The 25,092-nt window shown below is 41.0% G+C and overlaps 1 non-coding gene across 1 annotated transcript; it reads right to left on the reverse strand.

The window, feature by feature from the left end:
- Positions 1–1,155: 1,155 nt before the first annotated feature.
- On the reverse strand, positions 1,156–1,262 carry LOC131224525 (small nucleolar RNA R71). Its single transcript, XR_009161001.1, has one exon. It is a non-coding gene; the product is annotated as a small nucleolar RNA R71 (small nucleolar RNA).
- Positions 1,263–25,092: the final 23,830 nt, after the last annotated feature.

Consider the following 25,092-nt stretch of genomic DNA (forward strand, 5'->3'; position numbering starts at 1 on the left):
TACTTTCCTGATTTAGGTTAGATCTTCTGCTAGTTTTAATTCTAATTACTCTCAGAATAGACACATAAGATTAGTCCTTGTGGATTCAACCTCGGTCTCACCGAGATTATTACTACATCGCGACCCTACATTTGGGGTTGTGAACAAGTTTTTGGCGCCATTGTCGAGGATTAACGATTGAGTTTTTCTGAGATTGGCTACTTTTGGAATTAGTTTAAGATTACGGTTTTTCTGTTTTATTTTATAATTTGACTTAGCTTTCTAATTCTAGGTTTAGAAACTTTCCTAATTTGATTTTAGAACTTAATTTTTTCTCTTTTTAGAAACTTTCTATTTTTTGTTTTTAGAAACTTTTCTTTTTAGAAACTAGTTTGCTTTCCTAATTTGTTTTTAGAAACTTTCTAATTTTAGAATTTCTGTTTTTAGAAACTCACTTGTTTTGTTTTGTTCTGAAGGATCTTAATTTAAGAACTTTTAATTTGGTAACTCCTTTCTAATTCCCTCTCTCTTTCTATTTCTAGATTTTTATTTCCCTTCTTTATTTTAGGTTTAGGTTGGAATCTGAAATTGAGGCTGATAGTGTTACATGCCTAAGTGGGTCCGTGACAACACTCACCGTCTTTTGAGTGAAGGAAGATTAGTTGAGGGGTTATCTATCCATCACAGATTAGACACCACTCGCGATCCTCAGAGTTAATTAAGGTTATGGCTGCAAATCGACCTATAAATCAACCAATGAATCAGCCACAACCTCGAGTTATGGAAGTCCAGGATGGGAATGAGGTGCACCATGCACCCCCACCTTGTACTTTACGAGATTATTTATAACCGGTGGGGATGAGCATACCTTCCGGTATGATTTTTTCAGAAAATACAGGAAACATGGACATCAAGCTTGGAGTGATCCAACTCCTTCTAAAGTTCCTTAGACTTGAATTTAAAAGTCCACACTTACATTTGCAAGAATTTGATGAGGTGATAACCACTTTATACGTTCCTAACGTGTGTGAGGACACGGTCAGGCTGAAACTCTTTCCTTTCTCCTTGAAAGAGAAAGTTAAGACGTGATTGCACTCACTACGTCCACAATCTATTGGCACATGGAATGACATGATAGAGTTCATAAAAAAATTCTTTCCATACCATAAAACGAACACCATCAGGAAGTCGATCATAAACTTCACCCAAAAGGAAGATGAAACATTCTTCCAATGTTGGGAATGGTTCAAGGATCTCGTCAGTTCATGCCCACAACACGGTTTTGAAACGTGGTGCATAACAACTTTCTTTCACGATGGATTGACATCTTCCATGCGCCAATTTATCAAGACAATGTGCAATGGGGAGTTTTTGAACAAAAATGTCGATGAGGTGTGGGATTACATTGACAAACTCGCTGAAATTGCATAATCATGGGACATCTCCCCAAAATCAAGCACCACCTCTAGGCCCACTCAATCAAAGGAGAGGGGCGGAATATACCTTCTGAAAGAGGATGATGATATCAACGCTAAAGTTACTAATCTCATAAGGAAATTCGAGGCTATAAAACTAAAGAAGGATAAGGCTAAGGAAACTATTTACAGTATTTATGCTTGCAACGTTCACACAACTGAAATTGTCCAACAATACCTACTTTTCAAGAGGCACTGAATGAGTCATCTGATGTCGTGGATAGTTACCAAAGACCTTTCAATGGACCCACCTCCAATACATACAATCCTTGTCACGCCCCAAACTCCGAAACTGGGCTCACAAAATTTTCAATCGTCGAATTTGGTGCGACAGCCTCCGTAGTACTCCATTCTCGGCTCCCAGTGTCCATACGCCGGATTCCGATCCTGGGAAACAACAAGGAGGATTTTCTAATGCACATTTAACTCTTAATAAACATAACCACAAGTTTACCCAAATCACAAAGGCAACATCATCATCATTACATATCCACTAATATAAACAGTTGAATATAGTGTTAAAAGAGAAATACATATATCAATAATCAAAGCTCCAGAAGATAGCTACATACTCCAAGCTCAACACTGCTGTGACCTAACGCCACCTGCATACATCTATTGTGCAGAAGCTTATAAAAAGTTTAGAGGGTGGTGTAAGTGTTTGTACATGGTAAGTGCCAAGTATACAATGCAGGTCCATAAATCATACAATGTCAGAAATACTGGCAAGTCTATAAATCATACAATATCAGAATATGCAATGCAGATCGATTATGCAATGCGGAGACATAGAGAGTCAAATATTAGATGCTGAGGATGCAATGCAATATGCGGTGCGAATGAAATGACCTTACAGGAGTGTGAAGTTGGAATGATAGTACATAATATCGCAGGCTATGTGGTCCATCACAAGGGACTTCTATCCAAACCAGTCCCATACCTAATTTGGATAGTTAGACTCAATGCGGTAAACTCCTGATCTCAGGTTGGTTGTGTGCCCCAACCGAAATCTTGGCAAATGAGAAGGTACACATATCAATTAGTTGCGCACCACCAGCCCGAGTGGATAGTGAATGAATGAATGAACGAGTAAAATGCTGAGTATGCAACCCCTGCTCAATAAGTCCACATATCAGTACTGTACATCTCTAGGATCACACCGGGGTCTATTACACTTTATGCTAGCTTGTCGCCCCTATTCGAGTGCACAACTAGGTAAGTAGAAGAGACCTCACTATCCACTTGCCAATATCGGGCCCGGCTCATTGATAGTGGACCCATTCCTCAAGCTGGTCAAACTCAACCAAGATATTGCCCCCTCACTCAGGCGGCTAAGGTCACACCCCTTCCCAACCGACCATGACATAGTGAGAGATGCAACTTACTGGTATACGGCCCTCATGCGCTCATATATATCCACTCGGTCTAGACGTTAGGGCATCTTCTGGCCACGAAGATTTATAGATTTTCACCTAAGGACATCTATGGCGCCCGTATGCTAGAACCAAATATTTTAGGTGTCCCATCTAGCCATCCAGGATATACCTGTGGAGGCTACAGCCCTGATACCCTTAGGGCATATAGTAGTCATATCACAAAATGTGTGATGTATAAGTCATACATCAATCTTGCGCATACCGTGTACTCATGTGGGACAACTCCACCTATTAGGGAGTCTTATAAACAACCTGCTCTATGACATATGCAATGGTCAACCACATCTCATAACAAATATACAGATGATGCATATAAGCATGTATCATGATGCTATGTAGTCACATACTCATAATCGCTATCGATAACCGGCACCGATAATCAACATCGATAATCGGCCTCGATGATCAACATCGGCCTCAATAATCGGCACCGATAATCATCATCGATAATCAGCCACGACAATCGGCCTCGATAATTAGAATCCGCCTAATGAAGGGCCTAAGGGAAGGTCACAAAGTGGACATTTAACCATCATTGCCCATCAATGTGGACATTTAACCAACATTGCCCCCAAGGAGTGGCCCACATAGGGCCAAACATATAGTGGGCCCATGGCCTCACACAAAGGCCTAATATACAACATAGTGAGCCACAAACAAATCTCAATGGGCCTCATCATGGTGGGCCATATAGAATCTCAATGGGCCACATCTCATGGGTCCCAAATATATCACAATGGGCCGCTCATATGAGCCTAATATACATCATAAAGGGTTGCATCACATGGGCCTAATACACATCACAATGGCCACATAATGTGGGCCTAATACACATCACAATGGCCCCATAACGTGGGCCTAATACACATCACAATGGCCGTATAACGTGGGGCTAATACACATCAAAATGGCCATCACTAAATGGGCTATAAAAACATCACAATGGGCTGTATCACATGGGCTTTACACGTCGCAATGGGCCGCGTCTCATGTGCCTCATGTACATCACAATGGGCCGCAATACATGGGCCTCATATATGTCAAATGGGTTGTAAGATATGGGCCGAAAAATACATCTCATTGGGCCTTACCAAATGGGCCAGAAATACATTACAATGGGCCTCATCAAATGGGCCGAAAATATATCACAATGGGCCTTACCAAATGGGCAAGAAATACATCACAATGGGCCTCATCATATGGGCCGAAAATATATCACAATGGGCCATATCCCATGGCCTAATACGCACCACAATAGGTCTCATCACATGGGCCACAATTGCATCAAGGTGGGCCTTAACGGATGGGTCACAAATATATCAAGATGGGCCTCCTGGATGGCTCGCACCAATGGGCCTCAAGTGAAAGCTTAGATTACACCAAAAATCATTTCAATAGTTGCAGGTGTAACATGTGTATCACTGTAAACTATCATTCTGTGGGGCACATGGCTCATTAATGATGATCAGCATTGCGAAACATTGTTTATTTAAATCAGCACTGCCAAACATTGTCTATGTAAATCAACATTGCCAAACATTATCTATGTAAATCAGCACCGCCAAACATTGGACAGCACCATCCAAAAGTTGTCCAGCACCATGCAACATTGTCCAACACTGTCCAACATTGTCCAACACTATCCAAACATGTCCAGCACCGTCCAAACATTGTCCAGCACCGTCCAACACAATCTGGACGGTGTGGATGAAATAAATGCATCATGGTGATGTCCACGGGGTGGCTCACCAATGATTTAAATCTGCCTCAGTTTTAGTCTCAAACCTTAAAACGAGCTTGCCAAATGGATGGACGGTTTGGATGGAACACATCCATCATGGGAGGTGGGTCCCACCTGTCCAGGTTGCTGGACGGAGTAGATAAGATCCATATATCACAGTGGGCTCCACATGTTGTATCGTCCAACGATGGATGGTGTGGGTATAAAATCCATACTTCAAGGTGGGCCCCACCCCCACACGTGCAGGGTGGGCCATGCCCTCTAAAACATATGGACGACATGAAAATACACGTACATCATGGTGGGGATCCATCATCCCAACCAAGGACGGTGTGGATGAAACCATACATCACGGTGGTCCTCACAGCACCGTCTAGATGGATGGTGCAAATCACCTACATCATGGTGGATGCACTGCTTGGATCAAACACATGCATCAGCGTGTGGCCCAACATCCCAGCTAGACGGCTGGATGAAACACATAAATCAAGTGGGCCACATGGCATCACAAGAGGGAGAGAGACAGAGAGAGAGAGAGAGAGAGAGAGAGAGAGAGACGTCGAATGGTGGAGGGACCCCGTCACTATGGGCCCCTCCATACAATGCATACATCAAGATGGGTCCCACTATAAGTGGGCTCTCAAATCATCAAAACTAAATGCTTATGAACACTCACCTTTGATCATGGACTTCTCCTTCCACCAATGTGTTCTAGAGCTCTAAGGGATGCATTTCAACGGTTGAGATGATCTTTGGAGGGTGGGATTGGATTATAGGAAGGTGGACCACACTAGCTCTCTCCCATGGAGCTAGGACGTTGGGTTGCTTGGGACAATGAGAGAGAGGTTGTAAGAGAGAGAGAGATAGGTGAGTGATGGGTGTACTTGATAGGTATGGGTTGTATGAGAGAGAGTTGACTTTGGGGATGGTGTTGTATTTGACATTTGATGTGTGATGTGTACTTGATTAATGGGATATATTCTCTTCAGATTTACAACGGGTGGCATTTTTCTCGAATTGAATGCGGGTCCACATCTCGTCCCGGGTATCACCTCAGTGCGTGAGATGTGGCGACGGCGCGGTCCCAAGGGTACAAGTCTCGGTTGAGGCGACTTTGGAATATAGGATACGACTCAGGACACGTGTAACTACTATCAACGCGTCGTTGGTCTCCGAAATTCGACCGGGAGGACCGTGGAAGCCTACAGAATGGTACGGGCTAGGATACGAGTCTCACGATCCTAGTTAGAGAAATCATCTAAACTTCAGTTGGAGGAATGGACAAATGGCTATTCCTCAAGGATTCCCTAATTAAATTCCAATTCAAGGGAAACCTCAAGAGGATCCGGTTTAAAAACATTTTTGAGACCAAGAGCTACTCAACCAGGATATCGGATCAGCATTGGGAACTCTTGCGTCATCTATTCAAAGGATAGAGTCGCACTTAACAATTGGGGGGAAAGGGTATGCTTCCTGCTCAACCTCTCTCCAATCCCAAACCACAATATGAGATAAGTGATCCAAGCTCTTCAAATCAGATGGAGTAAGATAAATCTATCACCACTCTTAGGAGTGGGAAGACCATTGACAAAACTATTCCAGTTAAGGCTGAAAAGCCTAAGGACCCGGAAGTGGACAACAATTATAGACATAACACTGCTCCACAAGAATTAGAACTGAAACTTCAAGGCAAGCCAATTACACCATTCCCCCAATGGTTGATTGCACCAAAACCTCTCTCTAACTCTCAGGACATTCTAGAGGTGGTGAAACAAGTGAAGGTCAATATTCCTCTACTTGATGCCGTAAAATAAATACCTTTATATGCCAAATTTCTAAAAGACTTATGTACGACCAAAAGATGGAAAAATATTCAAAAGAAAATTTTTTTAACTGAAAAGGTGAGTGTCATCCTAAAGCATGATGTGCCACGAAAATACAAAGATCCCGATAGCCAACTGTCGCTTGTGGAATTGGGAACTATCGAATTGAGCGCGTAATTCTTGACTAGGAGCGAGTGCAAAGCTGATTCCTTACTCAGTCTACGAAACAGCTAGGTTTGGGTGAATTAAAACCCACCCAAACCACATTACAACTTGTTGATCGCTCAGTTCGTGTACTGAGAGGGATAATTGAGGATGTGGTGGTCTACATTGACAAATTCTACTACCTGGTAGATTTTATCATCCTAGATACTCAACCCATCGTGGACATAAGCACTCAAATTCATGTCATTCTTGGTCGCCCATTCCTTGCCACATCAAATGCAATCATTAATTACAGGAATTGAGGCATGAATTTGTCTTTTGGAAATATGATATTAGAGTTAAATATCTTTTTCAATACAAGTAAATAGGTAGAGGATGAAGACGATTCTCATGATATTAACCTAATTGATTCTTTTGTGGAAGATAAAGCCCTTGTGACCTTATCCTTTGACCCTCTAAAGATGTGCTTGGCCCACTTCCATGATTTAGATGATGATATGATTAGGGAGATAGGTGTCATGCTTGATATTGTGCCGGTATTTGAAGTTAACTAGTAGAGGCCATAATTCGAAGAAGTGCCCCAAGCTGATGTAGTGCCTCTAATGTCTAATCTCAAGGAATCGAAGCTTGACCTAAAACCTTTTCCTTCTGATTTGAAATATATCTATTTAGGTCAAGATGAAACATACCCAGTGGTGATTTCTTCTCACCTTGAGCAAGAACAAGAGAGTATGCTCATCTCTACTCTCATTGAGCACAAAGGAGCCCTTGGATGGTCAATTGCGGACCTCGAGGGAATTGACCCTTTGATTTGTACTCACCACATTCATCTTGAGGATAATGTAAAGACCTCATGACAATCACAATGTAGATTGAATCCAAACATGAAGGAAGTGGTTAAGGCCTAGGTTCTTAAGCTATTGGATGTAGGTATCATATACCCAATATCTGATAGCCAATGGGTGAGTCCAACTTGGGTAGTTCCCAAGAAGTCTAGAATCACCATTGTAGCCAATGTCGATAATGAACTTGTGCTAACTAGGATCATTACTGGTTGGAGAATGTGCATTGACTATAGGAAGTTGAATACCGTCACGAGGAAGGACCACTTCCCTTTACCCTTTATCGATCAAATTTTGGAAAGGTTAGCTGGTCACTCTTAGTATTGCTTCCTCAATGGTTATTCAGGTTACAATCAGATCAAGATAGCCCATGAAGATCAGGAAAAGACCATATTTACATGTCCTTATGGCACCTTTGCTTATCGAAGGATGCAATTCGGGCAATGTAATGCCCCCGCCACTTTTCAGCGATGCATGTCGAGTATTTTTTCTGACATAGTGGGCAATATTTAGAGGTCTTCATGAATGACTTCTCGATCTTTGGTCCATCCTTCAGTGAATGTTTGGAAATTTTAAAAAATGTGCTGAGTGATGCGAGGAAAAGAACTTGGTACTGAATTGAGAAAAGTGCCACTTCATGGTTCGTAAGGGAATTGTCCTTGGACACATCATCTCATCCAAGGGAATTAAGGTAGATGAGGCTAAAATTGATCTTATCTCTAACCTACCTCCACCCATGAACATTCGAGACGTGCGATCCTTCTTAGGACATGTCAAGTTTTACAGAAGATTCATAAAGGACTTTAGTCACTTCTCTCGTCCTCTATGTAGTCTACTTCAAAAGGATGCACCATACGAGTAGACTGAACAATGCTAGGAAGCTTTACTAAGCTCAAGGGGATGTTAACCACTTCACCTATCATGCAGCCACCTGACTAGAGCCTTCCTTTTAAACTTATGTACGACGCGTCTGACTATGCTCTTGGGGTGGTTTTAGGCCAGAGAAAAGAAAAGAAGTCTTATATTATTCATTATGCAAGTATAACTCTAAATCCTGCCCAAGTGAACTACTCTACTACGGAAAAGGAACTCTTGGTCGTAGTATTCGCTTTTTACAAATTTAGATCTTACTTGATCGAATCCAAGATCATTTTCTACACCGATCATATGACGCTCAAGTACCTTCTTTCTAAGAATAATGTTAAGCCCCACCTGATAAGATGGATCCTCACACTCCAAGAATTTGATTTGGAAATAAAAGATAAGAAGAGAGTAGAAAAGTAGTAGCTGACCATCTTTCTAAATTTGATCTCCCTAATTCGCTTGAGACGACATCCATAAATGACATGTTCCCTGACGAATAACTGTTTAAAGTCTCTCATTCACCTTCATTCGCTGATATTGCTAACTATCTTGCCACAGGTTTCACGTCGACACACTAGATTGCATAAGATAAGAAGATATTTTTTGCTAAGGTACGCAAATTTGTCTGGGATGATCCATATCTATTTAAACACTGCCCATATCATATTTTAAGGAGATGTGTGCCAGACAATGAACACCAAAGTGTCATCTCCTTATGTCATTCTCAGGTTTGTGGCGGTCACTTTTCTGCTAAAAAGACCATGACCAAAATTCTGCAGTGTGGCTTTTATTGGCCCACTATGTTCAAGGACACTCATAAGTTTTACAAAGCTTGTGAGTGTTGTCAAAAATTGGAAACATTGTCCCATCAGAATATGATGCCTTTAAACCCCATTCTAATCATTGAAGCATTTGATTGTTGGGGCAGCGATTTCATGGGACCATTCCCCCAATCTCATGGAAATTTATACATTATATTAGCCATAGACTATGTCACTAAATGGGTTAAAGCAATCTCATGCTGTAGTAATGATCATCAAACGATCATTAAATTCTTAAAAGAGAACATCCTTTCCCAGTTTGGACGCCTCGGCCCATCATTAGTAATGGAGGCTCACATTTTACAATATGCCATTTACAAACCTAATGAAGAAATATGACATCTCTCACAATGTGAGCACTCCATACCACCCACAGACAAGTGGGCAAGTTGAGATTTTCGATAGGGAGATCAAACATATCCTGGAAAAGATGGTTAACCATGACCGCAAGGATTGGTCAATCTGGTTGACTGATGCTCTATGGGCTTACCATACTGCATTCAAAACCCCTATTGGAATGTCGCCCTTTAGACTTGTCTATGGAAAGGCTTGCCACTTGCTTGTGGAGTTGGAACATAGAGCCTACTAGGCAATTAAAAATCTGAACTTTAATATGGACAACACTGGCTCGCTACGCAAACTTCAGTTGAATGAACTTGAAGAAATTCAGAATGATATGTACGGGAACTCAAGAATTTATAAGGACAGAATGAAAGTTTTTCATGACTGAAATATTCTACGAAAATCATTTACACCAGGTCAGTAAGTCATTTTGTACAATTCTCGGTTACATCTCTTTTCAAGAAAATTCCAATCTCGTTGGACCAGACCTTTCACTATTACTAATGTATACCCTCTTAGGGCTGTCGAGATAAAGAATCTAGACAATGGTAATGAATTCAAAGTAAATGGACATAAATTAAAGCCATTTGTTGAAATTTTTTATTCAAAAGACATGTCCATACCTCTAAGTGATCCTGTTTACTAGGATTGATCTCCTAGTCTGATGGAGGTATAGGTAAATTTATCACTTTCTTAAGACTAGGGTAGTTTGCTTTCTTCTATTTAGGATAGTTGCATATACTCTATTGAGTTCTGTTATGTGCTACCCCATTTTTATGCTGAGATCTGTGAAAAGCTTCAAATTTCCTTCCTCCAGGTACTATCTTTCCATCACCATTCCCTTTCTTTTCGTTGTCTCATTTGAATTACATGTTTATTTCTTTTACATTGAGGACAATGTAGATTTTTGTGGGGGGTGTGGGGATTAGGTAATCTAATCAATGTTTTTCTCAGTTTTGAGCAAAAAGAAAACTTAATTTTTTTTTCAATACTTTGAGTTGAATTTTGTTTGGAAGGCAAGTAAGTGTGTAATTAATAATGATTGGAGTATGATGAGATGAGAGATTGGATTTTAAACTGTTGGAGCTTGATCATCTAAGTAAAATATCACTCCCAGTTCTTACATCCGAATTGATTAAGAAAAAGCTTTAATATCATGTTAATCTAAACCACAAGACACGATTAATTTGCTTTCTTGGAGTGTGCTTGAGTTTTTAATAGTTAGTATGTGGATCATTGTTAGATATTGAGAATTTAGTCCAGAGAATTCTGTCCACCTTAAGAAATAAAAAACCAGTTAAAAAATAGGAGATCGACAAATCGGTCATAAAGAATGAAGAATGACAACATCTTTGAGGGGAATGAAAAATGTCTTTGAAAAGGATGTAATGTTTGAAAAAGAAGAAAAAAATAATGGTGACCATTGATATAAAATCATAAAATGGAAAAAGAATGAAAAAGGGGATAGGTTTAGAATCAGTACTTGAGTTTTCAATTAATCTTAAGATGATGAACATGGCTAACATTACAAAACAAAAATCGTCTTCTGAGAAGTAAATTAATTATCACCAAGCACATGGGAAAACTTGATATTTGAACTTCCATTCCGAGTAAATTGAAAAAGAACATACCTAATTAATTGCCTACTTGATTTGGCTCTAAGTTTTCAAAGATCCCACTATCTCACTTAATGTTACTCATTCATACTTGATTGCACAAAAGATTGTTTTCTGAAAAAGGTTTTGAACTTGAGATTGAAGATTATTTTTCGCATATTTTACTCAAGACTAGCAAAATGCTGGTTGAGGGTTGTGTTGAGGATCAAATATTACATATTATCCCCCATTTACTTCTTGGTTTTACAAACATAATACAACTTAATGGTATATTTTACATGTGTTAGTGTTGCAAGGTGAATTTACGAGCTAGGATTGAAAAGAATGTTAAAAGCATGGATTTAGTGGTCAAAAGTTACCAAAGCAAAAAAGGGATCTTTGGAGACCAAGATTGAGGATTTTAAGACTCCGAGATCCAGGAAAAACAAGTGGAGAAGGAAGGAAGTCGAAAGAACAATCGCAAAAATCACAAAGACTGTGTCATCGAGAACTGTTCAATGACATTGAAGATCTGTTCGATGACATCAAACACCGGTCAATGACATCAAATTTATAAAGAAAAATCAAGTTGGTTGCTGGACATATTGGGTGTTTTTCTCAATCAATCGAAGACATGTGCAACAACTCGAAGGAGGGTGCTCGATGACATCGAAGACTGCTCGATGACATCGAATTTATTAAAGAAATTGAAGCAACTTGTTAGACTATTTTGGACACATTCTCGATGACTCGAATACATGTTCGATGAATTGAAGCTTCGCTCAATTACATCGAAAGACAGTTCGATGACACAGAGACTTAGGCAGTGCGAAAGAAGAGAAGGTGCAACCTTCGGATTCAAACCCATTTGATGACATCGAAGGGTGTTCGATTACATTGAATCGCTTACACAGAGTTACGTAAAGTGCGTAAATTTGATCTGATTTTGTGGATCTGTGGAACTTGGCTTATTAATAGGGGTTCCTAGGCATTTTTTAGGATATCTACGGTATGGAGAAGCATAGCAATAGGGCGGAGCTGCTTCCCAAGAATTCTTCTCTTCTCCATAGTTTTTAATACATTATTCTAGGGTTTTTCATCCAATCATGTCTATGGTTAGCTAGATCCCTTAGCTAGGGCTAAGGGGTGAAGCTTGTAGCATGGTTGAGATGTTTTTCTTATTTGATTATTGTTATTATTGAACTCCTTTGATTCTAGTTTTATATTTAAGGAGCACTTTTAGTATTTAATGGTTTATTGTGAATGAAATTACAATGGATCTGTAATTGCTTAAAGTATCTTCCTTTTCTGTTTAGAGTTTGTGAAAATAGAAAATCCTGTTGTTCTCCATTATCCCTTAGGCGTGGCTGAGTGATGGAATCTCTTCTATCCTTCACAATCCTTCCATCTTGGTTGTTGGATCGGTATACGATGTTGTTTATCATAGTCTCCTGGGCATGGTTAGGTGATGAAATCACTTCCAATCCCTACAACTTTCATCCGTTGAGAATTAGGTCAATAGAGGTTCAGATCTGAGTTTATTGAATATATTCCAATTGGATAAGATATGACTCTAATTCCAATTGAGTGCCTTGAATCGAATAAGGAAACATCGTAATAGCTATAAGTGGATCCCTAGAAGCCCTAGTTTCCCACCTTTGAATTTCTTAACTTTTTCATTAAATCTCTCACAATTACTCCCTACTTTCCTGATTTAGGTTAGATCTTTTCCTAGTTTTGATTCTAATTACTCTTAGAATAGACACATAAGATTAGTACCTATGGATTTGACTCGGTCTCACCGAGATTATTACTACATCGTGACCCTACACTTGGGGTTGTGAACACTAAACATAGGTGCCTTGTGTGGGACCTTAGCCTATGTGTCTAAACGTAGGTGCCTTATGTGGGACCTTGGCCTGTGTGCCTAAACGTTGGTGCCTTGTGTGGGACCTTGGCCGGTAGGCCTAAACCTAGGTGCCTTGTGTGGGACCTTGGCCAGTGGGCCTAAATGTAGGTGACTTGTGTGAGACCCTAGCCGTGGGGCTTAAACGTAGGTTCTTAGTGTAGGACCTTTGCTCATGTGTAGAGCATAAATTGTTGAGTCTTTTGTATAGGGCTATAAAGTTTATCGTGAACCTAATTTAAAACTATTGATAGTGAAATCTAGCACACTCTAGGATAGAGTGCGGTTGTCGGGAGTGGAGTAGGCATATAGCCGAACCACTATACATCCTTGTGTTTGGAATTATCATTTGTACATCTATTGAATCATGATCATATATGTTTGAATGCTTGATGATTTATGCATGATTGAATGACTGCTTAAGATTGATAGGTAACACATTCCACACACAAGTTTACAATGTTATAGGCTAGTTACTTTATTTGTATATCTTGAGTAGCCCATGTGATTGGACCCTCTATTGGCTTAGAAGCCTTTAAAGTTACATTGCCTTGCTTAGTTCAATTGAAAATTAGTTTAAGTTAGGCAATAAAGTTTTAAGTTGGTATAGTCGGCGAAAAGTCCTATTCACCCCCCTCTAGGATTCTTGGACTATTCCATACTTCTACTATAAGGTCTAAACCGTAATTTCAATTGGTATCAAAGCGAGGTTCCTCTTAAAGGGTTTAATAACCTAGAGGGAGATTTTGACAAAAGTAGTAATTATGGATAACAAGGAGATAAATGAACATCAAATCAATGAAGAAAAAGAAGAAGAAAAAGAGAGTACACACAATGCCTGTGATCAACTCTAAATACATAGCATTAGTATTTTTAGAAAACTTGGCATTTCTGAAAATAAAAATTAAAAATTGCAAAAAGATCTAAATGAAACATAAGGAATAAATACACAAATGATAAATGATCTTCAACAATATCATATTGAAAATGACAAGCTTTAAAGAACCTTAGCGTTCCTTAAATTTAAAAATCAGTAACTAAATGAACAGATTGAACTCTTAGAATCAAAAAATGAAGAACTCAAAAATAAAAACCACAAACTGAGATTCGATTTAGAAAAGTCAAAATGATCTGTTGAACTTTGTTAAAATTTTTCACAAAGTAGTGAAAAATTGGAAAAACTTTTTAAAATGGGAAGAAGGCATAACGATAAAAGAGGTTCGAGCTATGAAATTAGCAAATAAATCCCCATTCCTACATCACCTGTGATTAAGATAACTATTGCATTTGGAAGCAATACAAAAAACATTCCAATCTGTCATTCCTGTAGAGACTTGGGACACTATAAATTTGAATGTCTTGCATCTAGTAGGTCTTACTCCACTTTCGGGTTGAACCATATAGGAAAATTCAAACCAACCAGAAAAATAATACAAAGAATAAAGAGTCCTTCAAAGCATACACCAAATGAAGAATGAAAATACCCTACTCCACCCAAAATGACTGAGAGCATGGATGATTTGATAAATCAAGTAGCTCAACTAAATCGGAAAACCAAAGAATTGATGAAACAAGGAAATCTGGTTGAGTTACCCAAAAAATCCAAAAAGACCCAAGATGAGAACAAAGCCACATCTCCAAAAAGGACTGTCACTAAATGGGTTATAAAGAACAAGAACAATTGCCTTATAATCCATACTACATCAAAGGCAGGCAATAGTTCTAAGTGGTATCTTGATGGCGGGTGCTTCAGACATATGATAGGTGATCGGACCCACTTTTGTGACTATTCAGAATTTGATGGTGGGTCAGTCAAATTTGGTGATGGGAACTCTGCCAAGATTGTTGGAAAAGGGACAATAGTTGGGCCTGGCTTGCCTAAAATTGAGGATGTTCTTTGTGTAGAGGGATTAAAACATAATCTCCTAAGCGTTTCCCAAATCTATGACAAAGAACACTCAGTCATATTCTCCAAAGATATGTGCAAGATCTCAGATCTCGTAGGTAAACTTATCATGAAAGGTCTTCATACAAGTGATAACTGCTATATATGTAATTGAAAGTAGTGGAGAAAGTGTCTCATTCACAAAATACCACATGGCCCTAAACAATGAATCCAAGCTGTGGCACCAAAGACTTGGACATGTCCACTACCGTAGTTTGACTAAACTAAGCTCGAAAAATTTGGTGAGAGGTCTCCCAAAGATTAGGGAGAAGGAGAAGTGTCATGCCCCAAACCCAGAAATCGGATTCGCAGGAATCCCGATTGCCGAATCCGGTGCCGACAGCCTCCGTAGTACCCCATTCTCGGGTCCTAGCGTCCATACGCCAGATTTCGATCTGGGATCCTACAAGGAGGATTTTTTTTTGTACATTTAACTCATAATAAGCATAACCACAAGATTACCCAATTCACAAAGGCAACATCATCATCACATATCCACTAATATAACCATTTGAGTACAATGCTAAAAGGGAAAATACATATATCGAAATCAAAGCTCCAGAATACAACTGCACGCTCCAAGCTCAACGCTGCTGCAACCTAAAAACACCTGCACGCATCTATCGTGCATAAGCTTATAGAAAGCTTAGAGGGTGGTGTAAGTGTGTGCACAAGGTAAGTGCCAAGTATTCAATACAATGCCATTATCATACAAACCGGAGGTACTGGTAATCCATAAATCGTACAATAACGGAATAAGCAAAGATACTAGCAAGATCATGAATTACCTGAGTAAGCAGAAATACTGACAAGAGCAGGAATTATCAGAGTAAACAGAAATACTCACAAGATCATAAATCATACGATAACAGAGTAAGCGAAAATACAAACAAGTCCATGAGCCAATTAATATCAGAATACGCAATATATAACAGCTACGCAAACGAGGAGTCATAAAGAGCCAAATATCAAGTGCCGAGAATGCAATGGAGTATATAATTCCTTATGTGTTCACAAATACATCAGCCATATCTAAACCATATAAATGCAGAAGCACAGTAACCCAAGATGTCGTATGCCGCGGATGTAATGCGATATGCGGTGCGAATGGAATGACCATGCTGGAGTGTGAAGTCGGGATGGCAGTACATAGTATCGCAGGCTGTGGGGTCCATCACAAGAGACTTCTATTCAAACCAGTCCCATACCTAAATTTGGATAGTCAGACTCAATGTGGTAGACTCCTGATCTCAGGTTAGTCGCGCGCCCCAACCGAAATCCTGGCCATTGCGAAGGCACACGTAACAGCTAGTTGCGTACCACCAGCCCGAGTAGATAGTGAATGAATGAATGCATGAATAAGTGTGCAACTCCTGCTTACTAAATCCACATATCAGTACGGTTCATCTCTGGGATCATCACCGGGGTTTAATACACTCCAAATGACACTGTCGCTCTCCCAGCCGCACAGTCCAAGTGAGCGTAAGAAACCTCACTATCCGCCTGACCAATAGTCTGCCAATACCTATCCGGCATGTCGATAGCGGACCCATTCACGAGCTGGTCAAACTCAGCCTAGTATTGCCCCCTACCCTCGGGCGGGTAAGGCCACACCCCCTCCCAACTGACCACGACACAGTGAGAGACGCGGCCTCCTGGTATTCGGCACTCAGGCGCTTATGTATCCACTCGGTCTTGACGTTGGGGCGTCTCCTGGCATCGGAGGTTTAGGGATTTTCACCCAGGGACATCTATGGCGCCCGTATGCTAGAACCAAACATTTCCGGTATCCCATCTGACCATCCACGATATGTCTGTGGAGGCTATGGCCTTGATGTCACTAGGGCACACAATGCAAGATGCATGAGTCATACAATCCAGTCATGCATCAATCGTGCGCATACCGTGCACTCATGTGAGATAACCTCCGCCTATCTGGGAGTCTCGTAACAACCTGCCCAATGATATATGTAATGGTTAACCACATTTCATAACAAACATGCAGATGATGTGCATGGGCATGTATGATGATGCTATGCTGTCACATACTCATAATTAGTATCAATAACCGGCCTCAACAATCGGCTTCGACAATGTGGACATTTAACCAACAATGCCCCCAAGGAATGGCCCACATAGGGCTAAACATATAATGGGTCCACGGCCTCACGCAAAGGCCTGATATACAACACAGTGGGCCTTACTCAAGGGACACATGTACACAACAGGCAGGCCCTGCTCAAGGGCCTAACATACATCACAATGGGCTCCATATCCCGGTCCTCGAATGCATCCCGCATAGGCCTCATATACATCATATTAGGTCTTAAACACGGCCCGGATGCACATCTCAACGGTCATAAAAAAAACGGGCCACGTATACATCGCATTGGGCCTCAATAATCGGCCTCGATATTCGGGGTCAATACCTGGAATCGACACTCGAGATCGGCCTCGATAATTGGTACCGATAATCAACATGTATAAACAAGGCGGGGGTCCATAGATGGATAACTATTCAACAATAATGTAAAGAAATCGGTCTCGATACTCAGCCTCGACAATTGGGATCAATCGATAATCAGAATCGACAAATCGGTCATGACAATCGGATCGATCGATAATAAGAATCGACAAATCGGTCACGACAATCGGATCGACTGATAATAAGAATCGGCAAATCGGTCACGGCAATCAGAGTTGGCAATCGGTCACAACAATCGAATCGATCAATTAATCAGAATTGGCAAATCGGTCATGACAATCGAATCGATCGATAATAAGAATCGACAAATCGGTCACGACAATCGGATCGATCGATAATAAGAATCGGCAAATCGGTCATGGCAATTGGAGTTGGTAATCGGTCACAACAATCGAATCGATCGATAATCAGAATCGGCAAATCGGTCATGACAATCGATGATAATGGCCTAACAAGGCTTAAGGGAAGGTCACAATGTAGGCATTTAACCGCCATTACCCATCAATGTGGACATTTAACCAACATTGTTCCCAAGGAGTGGCCCACATCACAAAATCACTCATCACATCGGGCCTCGCCAAAGGTCACGAACACATCACGATGGGCCTCCTTACATGGGCCATATATATACATCAATGTGGGCCTCGCCAAATGGGCTGAAAATACATCATAACGGGCCCCATCATATGGGCCGAAAGAATATCACAATGGGCCTCACTAGTAGGCCTGATATACACAATAGGTGGGCCATGCACATGGGCCTCAAATACAAAGCATGCGAGCTCTACACATGGGTCTCATATACATCAAATGGGCCCTGCACATGGGCCTCAAGTACATCACACGTGGGCCCTACAAATGGGTCTCATAGATGGGCTACAAATATATCAAGGTGGGCCTCACATATGGTCCACAAGTATATCAAAGTGGGCCTCTTGAATAGACCACAAAATATACATCAAAATAGGCCTGACAGATGGGCCACAAAAATACTCCAAGGTGGGCCTCACAAATGGGAACTTGGATTACATCTAAAATTATTTCAGTAGTTGCAGGTGCAACATGTGTATCACTGTCTATAATCATTCCATGGGGCACATGGCCCACTAATGATGATCAACACTGTCCAAACATTGTCCAGCACCGTCCAAATGTGTGGGCGGTGTGGCTGAAACGCAGACAACATAGTGGGGTCCCACGGAACTGTCCAAGCATGGACGGCCTGAAACACAAAACATACATCACGGTGTGGTCCACGTCCATGGACGGGACAGAGTGGATAAAATATTTACATCATGGTGGACCCACGCCCATTAGCTAGATGAATAGATGGACGGTTGGGATAAACACACATACAGTGGGTCCCACAGAGCTTGTGACGTCACTACAACAGGTGTATAGCTGGTGTGAGATGCACCAGTCAATCCTTTCCAGGCAAGTGGGTCCCACGTGGGGCCCACCACATATAATAATATATTTTATTTATGATTATTATTATTATTATTATATTAACATACATATATATATATAAAAATTTAAACTACTCCAGCAAATCCGTTCGCAGCTGTGCATCTCAAAGTGGGCCCCACCCCCGCGTGGATGGCTTGGAGAAAACACGTACATCACGTGGGGCCCATGCACGGACGGTCTAGATAGACCATAAACATCAAGGTGGCCCCACATGTATGGTATAGGTGCAACACGATCAGACCCTCTGATCGTTCTATAATCAGTACAGCAGTATTAGCTGTATAGGTACATCAGCCAATCCTCTCAAACGTTGTGGATTTCACATGCAGATGGACTCCACCATCCATGGACGGTGGATGGCTTGGATGAAAGACATGTCAGGTGGGTCCATACAGACGGGCGGTGTGGATGCAACCCACGTAACTTGCTGATGTCATACAGCAGTGGGTCCCACCTAGCAAAACAGATAGACGGAATAGATACAGAATAAATACATCATGGTGTGTACCACCGTCCAACAGCTGGACGGTGGATACAACATAGATATCAATGCAGGCTCCACCGTCCACGGACGGTGGATGGTATGGATGACATGCAAATGTCAGTGGGTCCACACGTGTGGCCCACCTGCTTCAAACAGGCTGATATTTATGCATTTCCTTCGTCCAAGCCGTCAGCAGGGGACGACCCTGCTGCTGCTGCTACGGCGCAGGCCACGACCTGCTGTTGATCTGAACCGTTGAGGTGGCAATACATCACCGTGGGGATAAAGCCCACATGTCGAAATGGGGTCCACGAGGGTCGCTCACACAGTTTTGGGTCAGCTGATATTTGTGCTTTCCCTTCACACAGGGCTATGGCAGGCTGGACGGTCTGCATTGCTAGGTCTATCCAGACCGTGGGCCCAAGCCTGAAATGATCTCTCCACATGGATGGCGTGGATCTACTCAAATCCTCAAGGTGGGTCACACATCAAGAGAGAGAGAGAGAGACAAACGTGAGAGATGAGGGACCCCACCACTATGGGCCCTCCCTATACATTGCATACATCAAGATGGGTTCCACCACATGTGGGCCCTCAAATTACAAAATCAACGGTAGAAAAAAAAAACCACTCACCTTGAGATCTCTTCTTCCTTCTTCCGCCAATGCATGATAGAGTTCCAAAGGGACAATTTCAACGGTTGAGATGAGCTTAGGATGGTGGGATCGGGTGGTAGAAAGGTGGGCCACACTACTCTCTCCCATGGAGCTTGGACGTCCACTCCCATGGGAATTGCTTGGGATGGAGTCAAAAAAAAAATGAGAGAGAAAGGAGTGAGAAAGAGATAGGTGATGGGAGAGAGGGATGGTGCATGTTGACTTTTGGAAAAAAAAAGAAATGAGTGCCATGCTTTGTTGGTGAAAAGGGAATGACTAAGTATGGTTGTGTACTTAGACTTGATTAATGATTGATGTGACATTTAGGCTAGAGATTCTCTTGGAAATTGCGACGCGCGGTGTTTTCTCGAACCGAACGCGGGCCCACATTTCCTGGCCTGAGTATCGCCTCGGCGAGCGAGACGCGGCGTCGGAATCGCAGCAACTGCGCGGTCGCAAGGGTATAGGTCTCGGGTCGAGCTGACTTTGGAATACGGGATACCACTCGGGGTCACGCGCAACTGCCAATAAAAGATCGCGGGTCGCCGGAATTCTACCGGGAGGGCCACGGAAGCCTACGGGACGGTACGGGCTAGAATACGGGTCTTACAAGAAGATTGTATGCAGTGATTGTCTTAAAGGCAAACAGATAAAGGTTAGACATAAAAAGACAACCACTATAGCAACTTCCAAACCATTTGACTTATTGCACATGGATCTAGTGGGACCTACCAAAGTTGAGAGTCATGAGAAAAAGAGATATTTTCTGGTGGTAGTGGATGATTACTCCAGATTTACTTGGGTCACCTTCCTTCGGGAAAAATCCGATGCATTTGAAGAATTCCAGAAGATGGCAAAACGACTTCAAAATGAAAAAGGATATTGTATATTCATATTAAGAGTGATCATGGTGGGGAGTTTGAGAATGATCGATTTGAATTATATTGTGATAAATATGGAATCCGACATGAATTCTCAGCCCTAAAAACTCCTCAACAGAATGGAGTAATTGAAAGAGAGAACTGGGTATTGCAGGAAATGGGCTCAGTTATGCTTAATTGTAAAAACATGGCTAAAAGTTTCTGGGCTGAAGTCATCAATACTGCCTACTATATAATTAATAGGGTATATCTTAGAGCAGGATTGAATAAGACTCCATATGAACTATGGAGTGGAAAATATCCTAGTGTAAAATATTTTTGCGTCTTTGGTAATAAATGTTATATTCTTAAAGACAGAGAACATCTAGGTAAATTTGACTCCAAAAGCGACAAAAATATTTTTCTAGGATATTCTACAAACAATTGTGCTTATAGAGTATACAATTTAAGGATGCTAACTATTCAAGAATCTATCAATGTGGTTGTTGATGACCAACCACATGATCTAAATAGTCCTGAAATCGATACAGAGGATGTAGTAAACACGTTCCAAATAGGTCAATCACATACCAAAGTCACTTCATCTCATGAACCTCAACCATCAAACAACTTTCTAGTCATTAAGATTATCCCATCAATCAAATCATTGGATATCCTAATGATGGTGTAAAAACTCTTGGTCAGTCATAGGCTCAAGCTGAGCTTAGACTTTAGTTAAACAATGCATGCTGGGCTTAGACACAACTTGGCCCCACCTTAACCCAGCTTATTGACAACTCTAATTTAAACAGGAGCCTTGCTTGATTCGATGCTGATTATGTGGACATGGATTGTGTAGTGAGATACTCACCACCCTTTGCCTTAATGTGAAGACTCTGTGGGGGCCACCATGATGTAGGTGTTTTATCCATGCCATCCATCCATTTTTCCAACTCATTTTGGGCATGAGACCAAATTTGAAGTATATTCAAAGCTCAAGTGAACCACACCATAGGAAATAGTGAGAATTGAATGCCTACTTGTGAATGCCAGATTATTGCAGGCGGACCATGCTCATGTGGTGGGGTGGTGCGCTTTGGTTTGGGTAAATGATTTGGGAGGATTATATTTTAACTAGAGTCACCACTAGCCAGTTAATCTGATTCGATGGTCCGCTATACCCGGTAGAAATGTTAGGAGGGAGAATCTAAAGGTTCTTGATCCTAAATGACTCCTTGATCTACGACTGGAAATTTTGGATAAGAGACTTTAGTTACAAAGCAGGAAGGTGTTAAGCACAACTCTGCTCGTACAAACGTACGGTCTCTACTTCACAAAATCATAGTAAATATTGATAATTAAGGCTTTGTTCCTACACACTAATAATTTAATATTATATGTGTAATGTAGTGTTAAATACAACACCTACAACAAACTGTAGCTTTGGCTGGATAAATTCGCCTTGACTTCCCACTTGTCGAAGCAACAGAACAATCAATCCAAATTTTTGACAGGCAGAATCCGATTACATTGGCAAGTCACAAAGCATATATTTGAACAGACCAAGTGCACAATGCTTATGAATAAGGGAGTTGAGGAGGGAATAGATATTACACAATTTTTATGCAGAATGGATGAGGTTGATTAAAAGTTAGGTGGACGGAAGTGTCACAAGGGTCAGATTGAGTTGTTGGGATTGAGGCTTTGGTTGCTCTAATGGATAGGGCTATGGACTACACTGGGTTGACCTGAACTAGACTCACTCCAGTGGTCTCTCCTCTCCTTGTCGGAGGGATAGGAAGGTTGAGTTAAAAGATGGAAGGCTTAAGGGTATAATGGGGTTTTTTTTTTTAATGCTTTCTTCTGATCTTTTCCTGATGCTCTGAATGTCAAAGGAAGGGGGCCTATTTATAGCCACCTTGCCTAGTTTTCTTGTAATTCTTGCTAAGTCCAGGTGCAAAAAGGATTTGGGTGGCCTGGATTTGAGATCACCACTTGGCAAGATCTCAAGGGTTGGATTGGATGGCACGAGACATAATACTGGCTTCAAGTAGGGGTGTAGGAGTCCATTCACCAAGGCACACAGATTGGGGTGGTGGAGGGAGAAATCCCACCTATGTGGGGGTCTCTTGCCGGATAGGGGACTTACCACGTGGCTGACGATGGCCTGGACATTGTCGAAGCCACATGTGGCCTTGTTGGGTTTTTTAAATTTAGGCTTGGACTCACTTTAACCTCGGGCTTGACTAGATGGGTTGACTAGGTGAACTAATCAGGTGAGCTAACTCAGTGAGTGGACTAGGCAATTTGGCTCAATGAGTTAACTCGATGACTTGGGTGTCAAGGTTTTAAGGATTTCATTCCTTAGGGTTTGGTCTCTTAAGGTCATGTTCCTAGGGTTAGGGTTAGGATTTTGAACAGGGTTTGGATTTCCATCCAACTTGATTAGCTTGTCAACCTGGGGTGAGGTGTCTCCAGATGCCCCTCTTTTGCAAAGGTTGCATGTAACTGAATACCAAAGCGAGTGGACACCCCACCCTCCTTAGTCAGACTAGAATATGGTTCAGATTCATCACTTGCTTTTGTGTCTATGTTAGTTGATTACTTAAAAATAGGTAACTTGCATGTATCACGAGGGTTTGAGGAAAATGTTGCGATTGTCTTTGCACTTTCTACAACATTATGAGTGACGAATCGCAACCTTTTCACTATTGATTTGTACTAACATTGGAAGAACCCAGTATAGTAGAGCTCATGATCTTTATGCGGCCTTACGAAGATATTAATTGGACATGGAATGTTTGTTGCTTCCCAAATACCCCAGGGGTACTAGTTTTAATTGATTGTCAAAGTGGTTAGATTGCATACGCTTTTTGCAGCTTTACGGGGTACTCACTACACCGACCTAGAATCGATCTTGCTCTATGAGCATCCAAGACTAGGTATGTGCAGGTGACCATTTTCTATGCATTTGTTCAGTTCCGACACTTAGGTTACAATTCGTCTTTTCCACCATCTTTTATGGTTTCTCATGACTAGGACTTGACTTATCATTCGTTCATGCATTAAGCATCTAGCACGATCATCTGGACACTAGAGTTCAAACCAACCACACACTGGTGTGCATGCAGATTTGACAATTCCCTAAAAAATCGAGAGTCGTCAGATCTTGTTTGATTTTGCATTGGCCCCCTTTAATAGTTCACCCTCCCACTAATTGTCTAATATGCTTGAGTAGTGGCATAGAACTAATTGTTCAAAGCTTTGGTGGTGGCTTCGCACTAAACATCTAAAGATTAAAACAGTCGACCCATGCTAGTTGTCCAGGCAATCTGCATTGACCATTGATTTTCTTCGGAAAAATGGCATAATGTTATTTCTTCTTAGGTCTTTCAAATAACTCAAGGCAAGGCAGACATTCTTCCAAAACTTTTGAACTTTCTAAAGCTATGTAAGATATGAACACTAAGGCTATTTGAGTTCTTAAAGCACTAGAATACCCTTTGCCTAATTGATGATTTGAACACTCCAAAGATAGACCATAGATTAGAATTTTATGTATCATTTACACGATACTATCCTACATTATGTAACAAACTGGTTCTCTCTACCTTTTAGCTTTTAATCAAGGGTTTTTCTCTGAGGAATGTAATTAAGGACTATACCAAATGACAACTTGGAATGTACTTCATTTTCCATATTAATAAAAGCCTCTTGACAGGGCATATTTGAGTGCATATCCTTGTAATGAAGTTAATAATTAAACTAATATCATTTTTTATTAAATAATAGACATTTTTTATGAACACTACCCACTTAAGAACTTAAAATTGTAATATATATTTAATAGTTTTCATGAAAAACTTTATTGAAGATTTTTTTTTCTTTCTTTTGCCTTAGATTTTATTGTTATTAAAAGATGTCTTAAATTTGGAAAAGTTCAACTAGCCCAAGAAAGTTTGGCTCGAAGTCTAGAAACAAAGTATATTGGAATTTCCATGATCCTTGACTCATCAAAGGTTATGCAGACAGTGCATGGACTGCATAAATTTGAGGTGGTTTTCGGACTATTCCAGGTCTGTGCGAAAGTGGGGTTTTCCTAAACTATAAATAGGAGTTCCTAGGGCCTTCTTAAAACATTCTAAGGCTTTCAAAAGTATTCCAAATCATTTCTAGGAGTTCTAGAGTTTCAAAGGGTGTAGA

The sequence above is a fragment of the Magnolia sinica genome, chromosome 13 (assembly GCF_029962835.1).
Source record: "Magnolia sinica isolate HGM2019 chromosome 13, MsV1, whole genome shotgun sequence".
Classification (NCBI taxonomy): Eukaryota; Viridiplantae; Streptophyta; class Magnoliopsida; order Magnoliales; family Magnoliaceae; genus Magnolia; species Magnolia sinica.